The sequence below is a fragment of the Rhamphochromis longiceps genome, linkage group LG1 (assembly GCF_057381845.1).
Source record: "Rhamphochromis longiceps isolate RC_006_pf linkage group LG1, R_longiceps_female_GT1.1, whole genome shotgun sequence".
Classification (NCBI taxonomy): Eukaryota; Metazoa; Chordata; class Actinopteri; order Cichliformes; family Cichlidae; genus Rhamphochromis; species Rhamphochromis longiceps.
Genome location: NC_140557.1, coordinates 41,475,071 through 41,487,466, shown reverse-complemented (window position 1 = coordinate 41,487,466; position 12,396 = coordinate 41,475,071). Strand labels below are relative to the sequence as shown.

Genomic DNA, 12,396 nt, shown 5'->3' with positions numbered 1-12,396 from the left:
CATCTTACAACAAATAAATGTACGAGTTCGTGGCCTGTGCGTTTTATTATATATGTTTTCATTTATTTATAGACTTTTTCCTAATACCTTTTTTTCCACATCAGTTTAAAAATCCTGGCAACATCCATGCACAGCGCTTCCAAACAGACAAAAATGTAAACATGGTTCCAAATTTCTTTCTCTTTCTCTCTCTGTCACCCACCCACACGCACAGTGGGCGTGTCGTTCTTCCAGCTGGAGTAAATAGAGGCGGCTCTGCAGCATGCGCTCGGACAGGGACACCGGCTGACACATGAGCGCTCCCTCCATCACTGCTCTGCTCCACCCTGCGCCTTTGCGGACTCTGGGACGAGACACGGATTGTATGAGGTAGGTAGGTGTCTACGGATTCTTTAACCTCTCTCTCTGGGCGTGGGCGAGCTGTACATGGTGAGGTTGTGGTGAGGGGTTATGTATTTGTTGGTCACGGCGATCCACAGGTGTGCAGGGAAAAACATGCGTGTGAATGTGTTTTAAGTGCGCTTATCGCGTGTTACCGAGGAGATCGCAGTTCACCAGGTGGACTCAGCAGCGGGTCCGGGCAGGTTTGCTGAACGCACGTTGCCCGTCCTGCCACGACTTGCGGGCAAAGGTAAGCACTCCCGAACACTTGGTGCTGATTGGACCGCGCAGCATTCGGCACACGCCTGATAACTTGCCCACCAAACAGCCCGCGCCAGCTGCGTGCAGCTGTAAGCCGCAGGCTGAAACTGTGAGAGTACAAATGCTGGCCGTGATGTGGTGAGCACCTTTCTGAACGCAGCCGGGCTTAGAGAGGTCCTCTGTGGCGGCTGCGCCTTCAGATGCTGCCAGGAGCATCTCTTCATTTGTGGGCAGCATCTATAAAATATAACCTGAGCTCAAGAGTGTGACAGTACGTCTGTCTGAGAATGTTACAAGCTCAGCCACAAATAGAGCAAAAAAAAAACCTTTGAGCACGTTTTACTCCCGCGCTGCTGTTCACCACCAGAGGAAGCAAGCGGAGTCTGCTCTGCACTCTGCTCCAACAGGTAGTGACAATCATCCTACATAATCTCCGGGCGGTAGCTGAGTAGTAGTTTAAAGTTTAAACTTCTCAAACACAGCTCCCCAAAGCTTCTGTCTATGCATGCACTCAACAACTGTTTGTAACATTCTCTGTCAGACCACATTAACGGGTGAGACAAAAGAATGTGAAACAAATTGATGGAACGGTTGGATGCAATATTCCGCTACCACCTGCAGGTGGTGGTCATGCACATTTGCTAGCCATCATTGAGAAAACAAAACAAACAAAAAAAGGGAGAAAAAAATTAGAGGAAAAATTTACTGCCATCTCCCAAACTGATGTGTAACACTAAGATTTTCTGCTGCTGGATTAGCAGGAGAAACGTGCAAAAGCCTTTCATGCGTGGAACTCCACAGCCAGCGCTAGCTGTAGTATAACTATAGTGAGCATAGCCAAACAGTTCCGAGTATTAAATTGGGTTTTTGTTTAACATAGAGTGTATTGCATTAAGAAGTTAAATGACTCGGGTAAGTGTTTGATGTCTTGGATATACACAAACACAAATTTAAGACAAATGGGTCATCTAAGCCAGGCGGTGCATCATTTCAGAGTAAGCTCAGATCTCAAAACCTAATGCAAATATCAATATGTAACTGTGTTTTTTAGTTGTTCCTAGTTAGCTCACTTTTGTTTAGAGCCTGTAACAAAATGAGATTAAACTAATTTCAGTTTAAAACCATGTTAATGACACCGTACTATTGCACTGTCTTCATGTCAGCATTTTGACATACAAATAATTATTACTTGAGCATGTGTCTGTACTGCCTTCTTTAAATCTTGATAAGTGTTTCTGCTACAAAATGTGCAAGTCATTTGGAACATGTGCTTGGCCTGATGGAGTGATGATGCTGCAGAGCTGTCTGTGGCTCACTGCTGTCTTATCGTGGTGCTGTTCAACTTGTCATCACCACGGCATCCTCTCTGGACAACAATTAATTCGATATACATATACAAAACCACAGTTTACATTCATATGTACAATATGTAGCATTCTTGTCAAAATCATTTGGTTCTGAGTGGCCTGCTCTTACAAAAATGGTTATGCAACTAACTGAGACTGACTAAAGTGCTAGCAAAAAGAGACTCAGGCTGGGGTGGTTGTCAGAATATCAGCAGAGAATATGAAGGCGTGTAGAAAATCTTGAACATAAATGAGCTGAGTGGGAGAGATGAGTGCTGGGCTGTGCAGCTGGAGTTAGGAGCACAGGTTACACGAGTGAAGGTGTAAGCCTGTGGAATTTCCTTTCATCTATAGCTGACTTGCAAATGTACAAGCTGTTGCAAGATCTGGTGTTTGTCTGTGTGTGTCTGTGCTGTCAGAGAGCTTCTTCTTATTCTAGACTTGCATCACTTCTGAATCGGCAGCTGCTCTGATGTGTCTGATCCTCAGGGACTGGTCTGGGATCAGCTGCTGCGGCTTGGTCTATCAAAGACTAATATTTCATTGCAGTGACTTTCTGTTGGGAATGAGGAAGAAGTAATTTGGTCTAATCCACTGTTTTGTTTATTCCCACCACCAACTCATTTCTAACAGACACTCTGTGGTTTTGTACTATCTGACCAGCTTCTTTACTTTTGTTGTAATTACTGTGTTAAACTAGAGGCGTTTGTCACTTACATCAACATGTAATTTAAGCCTCAAAGAACTGATACAGTTGTTCTTTGCTCAAGAAATGCTGCTGCTTCTAGTCAAGCGGACACAGTGTGTGATGTGTTGAACGTAGGAGTATGGTCTGATAGCTGAAGTGTTGTATTGTTTGTACACTGTCATAGGTTAAAAAAGAAACGTTTTCTAAAGGTTGGCTAATGTTGGGGTGGTAAAGGGTGGTATTTACCCCAAACCACAGGTGAAAACATCTATAGGGTGAATCAAAAAGAATCATCTGTTTTCTTAAAGTAATGTACACGTGAAACCTGTGATAAATTTTAAAATACAAAACTTGAAATGTTTACAAGTGCTCAGTGTGTTAGCCTCTGGACACAATTTGTTCCATGTCTCCATCAGTGCTGTTGTTATGCTACCTGCTGCCAACCACTTGAAACTTGCAAATCCCCTCTAACAGTACGTTTCGATCATTACCACTGAATGGCAGTAAAGAGCACATTGAAATCAAATCATTCCTTTTCATACACCCTGTATTTTTTGTGGTTCTTTTTCAGTATCACATAGCCACTGCCAATCAGATACTTGGTGGACTGAAACCTCACACTACTTTTATTGCCATCGATTTTGACAAGACCCCCCACATTGGGTAAAATGTAGCAGTAACTGACCATTTTTTACAGATTGCTGTAGACACTCATTGGACCTCTTTCCTGACCTCCTCTGTACATACTGACAAAGAATTTGAAAATTGAACCAAAAACGTTAAGATTGGATTTATCACTACATCAAACTTTTTGCCCTTTCCGCTGGCACCATTTCTGTTTCAGTCAGGTGTTGTTTCAGGGCTTTGCTGCGTCTTTTTTCCTGCCCTGTTTCTTAAGAAGATGAATTTTGGATGCTGCTCATTTGCTGTAGATACTAGAGCAGGGCGATATGGCCAAAAATATTTATCACGATATATATTTGAAAATTTGCGATAACGATATAACAGACGATATAATTGATGCGAGACAAAATACAACTCCACAACATTACTAGCGCAAAAAGACAACCTTCCATTTATATTCACTTAAACAAGAAGCTGGTTTTTATGTACATTAAAGCTTTATAAAAATGTAACAGTACAAATACAAATTCCTTGCTGAAAGTTTAACCAAAAGGCATTTCCACTAGAAATGGGCTGACATGTCCTGAGCATAACCATGTATAATATCCACTGAAGTTAAAAAGAGGTGCTTTGCAACATTAAACTGCAGTGTGCAGTACGCATTTTTCGGACCATAAGGTGCACGGGATTATAAGGCACATTAAGCGAAACAAAGCAGTCAGATAAATCAAACTTTATTAAACTCATTCTTCTTGCTTCCTCCACTTCTGTACCATTGATTCCTTAATGTTGAATTCTCTGGCAGCTGCTCTATTCCCATGTTGTTGCAGTATATGAATGACTAACCTCGTATTGTGGATGGATTATCTCAGTTGTTCTCCTGACTGAAGTTTGGTCCGTTTACAGCATCCTGCCATGCGATTGCATTTGTCTCTAACCATGAAGAACCTTCACGTTAACTTTTATAAGTGGAAAAGTGTTAGTGTTCGTCCTCCAGCTTCACTGTTTATGTTATGCTAACATAGCTGTGTCGCTAGCGATCACGTAGCACATCATTATATACCAGCTAGCCCAACTTCAGTAACCCTACAAACGTCACTGCTGTTTAGTTTCCTGTCTTCATTTATGTTGGAAGTGATAGCAGAGCTGTACGTTTGATTTTTTTCAGAAATCTCTCAGTCAGAACATGCTATATCATGCTTAGGTAACTAGCGAAACTAGCGAGCTAACTTCCGCTAGCTTCCTGCTAACTTCTAACTCCGTTAAATGTAATAACTTTTGTTTTCATGGATGCCTGGAAGTTAAACTTTATAGTTACACCTCGTAAAGCAGCAATGCTGATCGTTTTATTAAAGATGAAAGAATTTAGACAGTTTTTAACTCTAAGTGATGCTGCAGTGTTGTTTGACCTGAAGCATACGGAGTTTAGGACCCAGATTATTCCCAGATTTAAGAGCATCTTAGTCCGACAAATATGACAATAACAACGGCCGCTTGCATGTTCTGCAAAAAAATGTGCTTTGTTGTGTATCTGACGGACAAACACCAAACCAGTTCCACATCACTGAAGTTGCACCATTTTTACAAACCAATTCTGGTTCATCTGTTTCACTCAACAATCGGCCATGTGCGTATGAAAACAAAGGCACTGCGCATGCGCGTTTTACTCCCATTCTATCGCGATATTTCATTTTCCTATCGTTGCCTAACATTATACCGGTATTACCGTGAACGGTATAATATGGCCCAGCCCTAGTAGATACATGCCAACAGTTTGTAGGTAGTAGCTCTTTGGGAATCACCTTCTTGGTGCAGCAGTAAGATTCAAGATTCATAGATTCAAATGAAGAAATGTAAACAAATTATGTTTTTTGTGACAGGCTGCTCGTGACAAAGTGCTTAAAAATACAATTTAAAATTGGTTCTTTGCTAAGTTGTTATGTGTGGACACGACACTGTTTCATTCTTTAGGATGTTAGGAGCCTTTTGTATTCTTCAGTGGTCAGTAATAAGTAGCAAACGAACAACAAAAGACATTCCTCTGAAAATGTTTAGATACAAGGACTGGACTAAATATGAGTGAAGTGGCAGATTATGTTTAGAAAGACCTTCAGAAAGCCTACAGACCTGTTAAAAGTACAAGACATCAGGCTGAAATGAGGGTAGCTTGAGTTCTTTTCCTAAACTAGCATTCGTTTCTCAGTGTTACCTGTATACAGCACACTGCTACAGTGGACACACTCAAATTTCAGATTTGGCTTTGTCAGCTCACAGTTCACCCACCAAAAATATTCTTTCCTACTTTCATTCGCTTCTGCTTTTCTGAGAAAAACAATCTTGTCTTTGAAAAAGTTTGCTTTTCTCTCTTAGTCCATGGCTATTTCACTTGTATTTTTATTTTAATTCCTATTTATTCTATTTATCCCCTTCGTATATTTTATTTATATTTGTCTCTGTATTTATATATGTGTGTGTATGTGTGTGTGTGTATATATATATATATATGATATTCTGTAACTGTAACTTCTGTCGGTGCTGTGCTTTTTTGGAAATCGAATTTCCCAGAGGAACCCACCCGAGGGATTAATAAAGTTCTATCTTATCTTATTTCTGACTAAACTCTTGCTTGTGTTCAGAGGGAATTGCAAGCTTGGTGGTATAACTTTATGTTCATTTGATTTATTCATGTATTTCACTTATAATGTATATAATGTAAAATAGAATCTAAAAGCAATACAGCATGTTTTCACCTTGTTCGTGACGATACTTGTAGAAATGCCCTTTAAAAAATGTTCATAGAGCTGTACTTGAACTAGTCTTAAGATCTCAGAATCGCATTTCTCATAGCAAGTGAGTAAGAAAACACACACACACACACACACACACACACACACACACACACACACACACACACACACACACACACACACACACACACACACACACACACAAATATGTCTGAAATCTCTGGCTTCTCTTGTATTATGTCTACTGTAAGCATTCCATTTCCAAAGTGAGGAACACAACTGTTGGCAGAGGAAAAAAAACATTTACTTTCCACACACACAGTCAACGACGTATAGTCAGTGGGAAGAACTGGCAAAGCGCTACTGCCGTGCATGACTGGGCCGGCAGCCAAAGGCCACAGTTTACTTGAGGAAACCATCAGCTTTTTAGCCTCAACTGAAAGAGGAAAATTTCTCTCCCTTCCAGTCAGGCCTGTCAGCTGTACTTCTCTTTGCTTTCTCCTCTGGTATATTTTTAAGAAGAACGTCGTATTCATAAATGAAGTGACAAAGACAAAAGCTTTTGATCCTTTTTGTCTTTTTTTTTATACCCTTGACGCTTCCATCAGTTTCTTAATTTGATGTGAAATTGTTTAGATTGGCTCCTTTCTTGTCTGGACTTTGTAGTCTGCAACAGAAGCTGGATCACCCTGACTTAAAGCACCTCCACCCAGTCCATGTTCTTAATGACATGCAATGAGAAGCTTGCATGAACAACTGGGTATAAATTGATTCCAGGCATTGCCCTGGCATTGTAACAGACAGCTATTTTGGCTTTGTGTGCAAGCCTGTTATTTTTGTGGATGATGTGATCCAGACAGACAGAATACAGAGAGAGATCCACCTCAACCTGCGTGTGCACGTGCCTCTGCTGCCTAAAATGCACATTCAGCAGCTTAAAAGCTGGTGCTGAAATTAGACACACACACACACACACACACGTATGCCACACCCTTTTTGTTTGGATCTCAGGAGCCCAATTTAGATCAAAGTACTGAGAAAAGGGTGTAGTGTAGCATACACCCAATGGAATTTTTGTTTATCCACTTTTTGAGTTGCAATATTCAATTTACCTTTGTAGACTAAGAAAGGACTTCCAGAAGTTTCCAGAATATATCGGACACATACATACAGCAGGTTGACAAATGGCTGACGAGCAGATTATTTTGAACAACAAAGACTGTCTTGCTACAAACTAGCACCTGCTCACCAGATGTGCACAGAAATATTATTCTAGCCATTAATTTATTAATGGCCCATTCAAGCTCTTTGTTATCCTTGGTGCTTTGCTATATTGTGGAAATTCAATTTTGCTTTGTAATGAACACCAATTTATTCTGTTGCTCTCATGTAGTTATTGTAATATTTCATTTACAGTCTAAATTCACTGAAGTGAACGAGCTGCAACAGAACAAGGTGAAACATGCAGCGAGTGAGAGAGAAAGAAATGTACTGCCTGCTAGATCAATAATTTATGCTCCCTCACACTGAAGCTTTAAAGATGGTCATTAAAGCTTCAATGATAAAACCTTCAGATCCATCGTGTATAAAAAAGAAAGGCCTCGCTCCACCCTGGGTGGTGGTTTGTTTGCCTTCCTCAGACTTTTGCCTTAGGTCTCTGTGCAGATTCTTCACTATATCTGTGCATCTTCCTGATGGCTGCTCGCTCACTCACTAACTCTCACCTTCCTTCTTCCCATTGCTCTCAGAGTTTTGCGTGGAACTGCCCGTGTTGTGATGATTACGGTCTTTTCTTCTTCTGATTTTTCACTGTGGTTGACGTCCTACCATCCTTGTCACGATTCCCCTTAGAGTGTATATAAAAATAAAATGCCTCACTAGACATAAAACTTAGTGGAAAATCGTGATTATGAGTATTCTGCAGAAAAATGTTCTTCATCTGTGGCAAATGGATTAATATAACTGCTGCATGAGATGAGAGTCATTTTAAAAACTTTATATTTCATTCGATGTTCAGCATCATGTTAATAAATCATGTTTGCAGTGGCTTTCCTGTGAGGACCACATGTCTCTAAAAAAGCTGCTTATATGCTCAGAAGTCTGGTATGCACGTTTATATTAAAATATATTAACAAGAAAATCAGCTAAATTAAAAGGCTTGAGGAAAGTGTGATATGGTTCTGTCAGTTTCTTCGGAGGCGTTCAGAATATGAATGAAATTTGAAAGTGGCGTGTTGGTAAAACGGCTGGTTAAAAGTGCTGCATTCAGACATTCTTTTACATGCTAACTTAAACGTACCGCTGAGCCTGAACTTGGTCAACTTTCCTGTTTTACGGATGTGGTCAGAAGTGCCGTCCCCTTTCAGAGAGTTCCTTGTTAATGTACCAAAGGAGTTATTAACATGTGTAGAGAAGCAAGATGAAACTTATCTGTTATGATGCTAAATCACTGACGTTTTTGTACTTGCTAATTACTTGATGTGTATGAAGCACAGACCATAACTTTGAACAAGCTGCTGGCCGCTCGGCTCGCCCAGCTTCAGTCATTGTTAATTGGAGGCAGACACACTCGTATAACAGAGAGAGCTACAGTCCTCAATGAGCACAAAATAAGCTGAGCTTTCAGTGAAAATAGACAATTGTAGCCACAAAATAGCTATAATGTAAAGGATGAATTCAAATGGGCAAGGAGCTTTATGACAGTTGCTGTCTGAGATTAAAGGAAAGAGAGATCGCTTTACTTTTGTAGGTTTTGATTTATTCCTATTTTTAGATTCCTCCCAACGGCTCACCACTGCCAGATTCACGGATGCATTATGGTCTCTTACATCTTCTGATGTACTTACTCTATCTAAAACAGCTTTGACGTCGACCTGAGAGACTCCTGCATTTTCATATTAGAGGATGCCTCCCTGCACCTGATGATGTGATTGTTTATCAGAAAAGAATATCACCTTCACATCATCACCACCACATAAACACTAATCCTGTTTGTCTTTTCCAGCTGGTCCAGGCTTTAGTTAATTAACTTTAATCTCCTCATATTCACCAGCAGCACCAACAGATTTAACTTCCTATGCTTTGTATTGCAAGAATTGATTTAAAATCTTTGTCTGTTCTCATTTGTTGGTAGATTGTCATGTTAAAGGGACAGTAGGAATGTTTGCAGTATATTTGTGGAAGACTTTGTTGCAACCAATCCGTTATTAAAACTTTAGCCAATAAACAAAAACAGGTTTATTCAGCTCTCCGTCTTTGCCATGACCCAAAGCTGGCTAATCTACACGCGCATGTGTGCATAGCAGTGGACTAGTATGATTGAGGCAGTTGATTTTCACTCAACAATCTTTGTGATATAAAAACAAATGTAATGATTAGTTATTATTAATCTCTGCCTTTTGCCCAGTGGCAGCTGGGATGGGCTCCTGCAAACCTGATTTGGATGGAGAGATGGTTGGATCCATCTGTACCACATATAAGCATGTAATAGCTCATTAGCTACCCTATGTCTTAGACATCCTTAACATCTTATGGACAGTGACAGTGTTGTCTTTTCATAGCTATTAGTAATTTATATTCCCTTATTGACCAAGCAAGGTCTCCGATCTCAAATAAACTTGTGGTAGAGTGAGGACAATATTTACAGCCATTTGTTTGGACATTTGTTTGTGGTTGCTAGTGGAGCTGGCTAACTTGTGTTTATTGATGATGTGACTGCTGACAGAAGTAATAGGATGTAAAGTTTCTGCTCACATTCAGAAGAAATGTGCAGTTGGGGGCCACAAAGACCCCCACACAAGAAGAAACTGAATGTATGGGCAGTAAAAGCCTGAGAGTATTTAATGGGAGAAAATGCAGCATTTATAATGTAAAGAATTCCAGACTTCAGGTAGTCATTGGCTTCAAAAGATTTTTATCCAAGTATTATTAACAAAATTCTTTACAATTTAAATTATGCTAGTTTGTCCATTTAATGTTGAGGCTCTATTTGTAAAACTTGCTGTATTGCAAAACAGGTAATTCAGTACTTAAACTTCCTAAACTAAAGCTGAAAGTTTGGTGGTGCATAGAGGCTAAATTACAAAATTACACATGAAATGATAATTTGAGGAATGATACAGAGTTTAGAAATTAAATGTTAAATGAACAATCCAGATTGAAAGTTTTCCAAATGTTGTCACTTGTTATTATATTTGATTGGCAGTGTAGATCTGAATTACTCAACTCAACTCAAGTCCTAATATGGGTCAGATGTCAGGTGAGTTGTGCTTTGACCCATATGGAACCTGACTCATGATCTTTGAGCTGTGCCCCGCCCACAACATATTCTAGTGCTGCAACTGTGTTACAGCAATGTTAATTACATTTTTTTGTACTAATGGGATTTTACCAAATTTTATCAAGAAATATATGGGACTATTAAAGGTAATTTGTTCTCTACATTTTTGTGTTTTAAACACTGAAATGTCGATTCTGCAGTTTCAGGAAAAAGGAGATGTTTAGAAACAGACGCTTCCCACATTGTATCTCAAAAACTGGGTAAATAGATGCTCAGCGAGGCATATTAGAGATATTTCTGAGGGTACTGAGAGAACCTATTTTCTTTACTGTTGTGTGAATTGTCGGTTCAAACATCCTCTTAGTCACAGCAGTAGTATTTTGTATTCATAAGACCCACCAGACGTTGGAAGACGAACTGAAAATGTTCCTCTATCTACAGGTCGTCCACACAGTGTGTGTCTGTGTGTATGATTTCCCTCCTAGGGTGAAGGGAATGATTGTGGCACAAAAAGTGCAGCATATATCTAACTATGCCATTTCCTGTCAAAGTACTAGCATTACAGTTGAAACATGCTGACGTTTAGCCCAGAAATACATACTGGTAGATCTAAATATATAATGGTGTCACTGTTTAATTCCACTGCAGATGGGAGGTAAAAAGCATATTATTTCTGTGTCTTTCTGTGGTTGATTTTAATTACCTTCTATTTTTCTGACGAAAGCATCTGCTTATTTAAAAGCCAATAGACGACCCGAAGATAATGCCTGGCTAATGACAACCTGCCGCGTACAGATTTTCATCAATAATCTGATGCAGTTAAATGGAAACCTGTACGTTTCAAGCTCATAATTCACTGTGATGTCAAATCAATGGCTCTAATGTATGCAGTCGGACATGGGTGGTTATGTGTGAAATTGAAAGTGTCTATCTGTCTTGAAACGAATTCAGGGATTGGCTATAATACTGCTATGTGTGAAAGCAGCGGCAACACTTGATGTCATCATAGCCCCAACTCAGGGCTCAAAAAGGAAGGAGGATGGAAGGAAGGATGTGTGATTGCAGTTATAACTGTCCATCTATCTTCTTCTGCTTATCTGGGGCCGGATCGTGGGTCGCTTAGGCATCAGTCTGGGCTTCATTGCTTAGGCAGCAGCCTGAGCAGAGAGGCCTAGACCTCCCTCTCCCCGACCACCTCCTCCACCTTATCCGGGGGAAAACCAAGCGCTACCAGGCCAGCCAAGAGATATGATCTCTTGAGCGTGTCCTGGGTCTGCCCCGGGGACTCATCCCAGTGGGACATGCCTGGAACACCCACGAGGCATTGTTGTCAGATGCCCGAAACACCTCAACTGGCTCCTTTTGATGTGGAGGAGAAGCAGCTCAACTTGGAGCCCCATCCAGATCACTGAACTCCTCACCATATCGCAGAAAGGCCAGCCACTCTACAGACAAAGCTTATTTCCACTGCTTGTATCCACAATCTCGTTCTTTCAGACACTACCCAAAGATCGTGATCATAGGTGAGGGTGTAGACGTAGAGCGACTGTTAAATTGAGACCTCTATTTTTTGCTCAGCTCTCTTTTTACCAAGATGGACCGGTACAGCGTCCAGATCACTGTATATGCAGCACCAACCCGTTGTCGATCTTCACGCCACATTGTAGAGGTGTATCATCCAAGACAGCCCTATAACATCCAAAGCCTTCAGTAATTCAGGGCAAACCTCATCCCCCCCCCCAGCGTCCCCGCCATAAAGGAGTATTTTTTAACTGCCTGGTGACCTCAACCCCAGTGATGGACGAGTTGTCCCCATCACACCCAGACTCTGCTTCCTCTATGGAAGATGTGTCAGTGGGATTAAGGAGGTCCATTTTTAAAGGAATAATTTTTTAAATGCAAAAACATATAAATAATGTCAAGTACAGTCAAAGTCAAATAAAATAAGATATATATTAGGGCTGGGCGATATGACCCAAAATTCATATCTTGATATTTTTTAACTGGATGGCGATATACGATATATATCTCGATATATATATATTTTTTAAAGCCATAAAGTAAGAACAA

General features: G+C 40.4%; 1 protein-coding gene across 3 annotated transcripts in view; it reads left to right on the top strand.

The window, feature by feature from the left end:
* Nucleotides 1–233: 233 nt before the first annotated feature.
* The window catches only part of cemip (cell migration inducing hyaluronidase 1), a 160,937-nt gene continuing 148,774 nt past the window's right edge, over nucleotides 234–12,396 (top strand). Inside the window, exon 1 of one of the 3 annotated variants that reach the window (XM_085409269.1) lies at nucleotides 234–369. The gene's annotated coding sequence lies outside the window, so the exon portion shown is untranslated. Of the gene's footprint in view, nucleotides 374–419; nucleotides 632–12,396 lie in introns of those variants that run through there. The other 2 variants (XM_085409278.1, XM_085409285.1) reach the window with 2 other exon arrangements.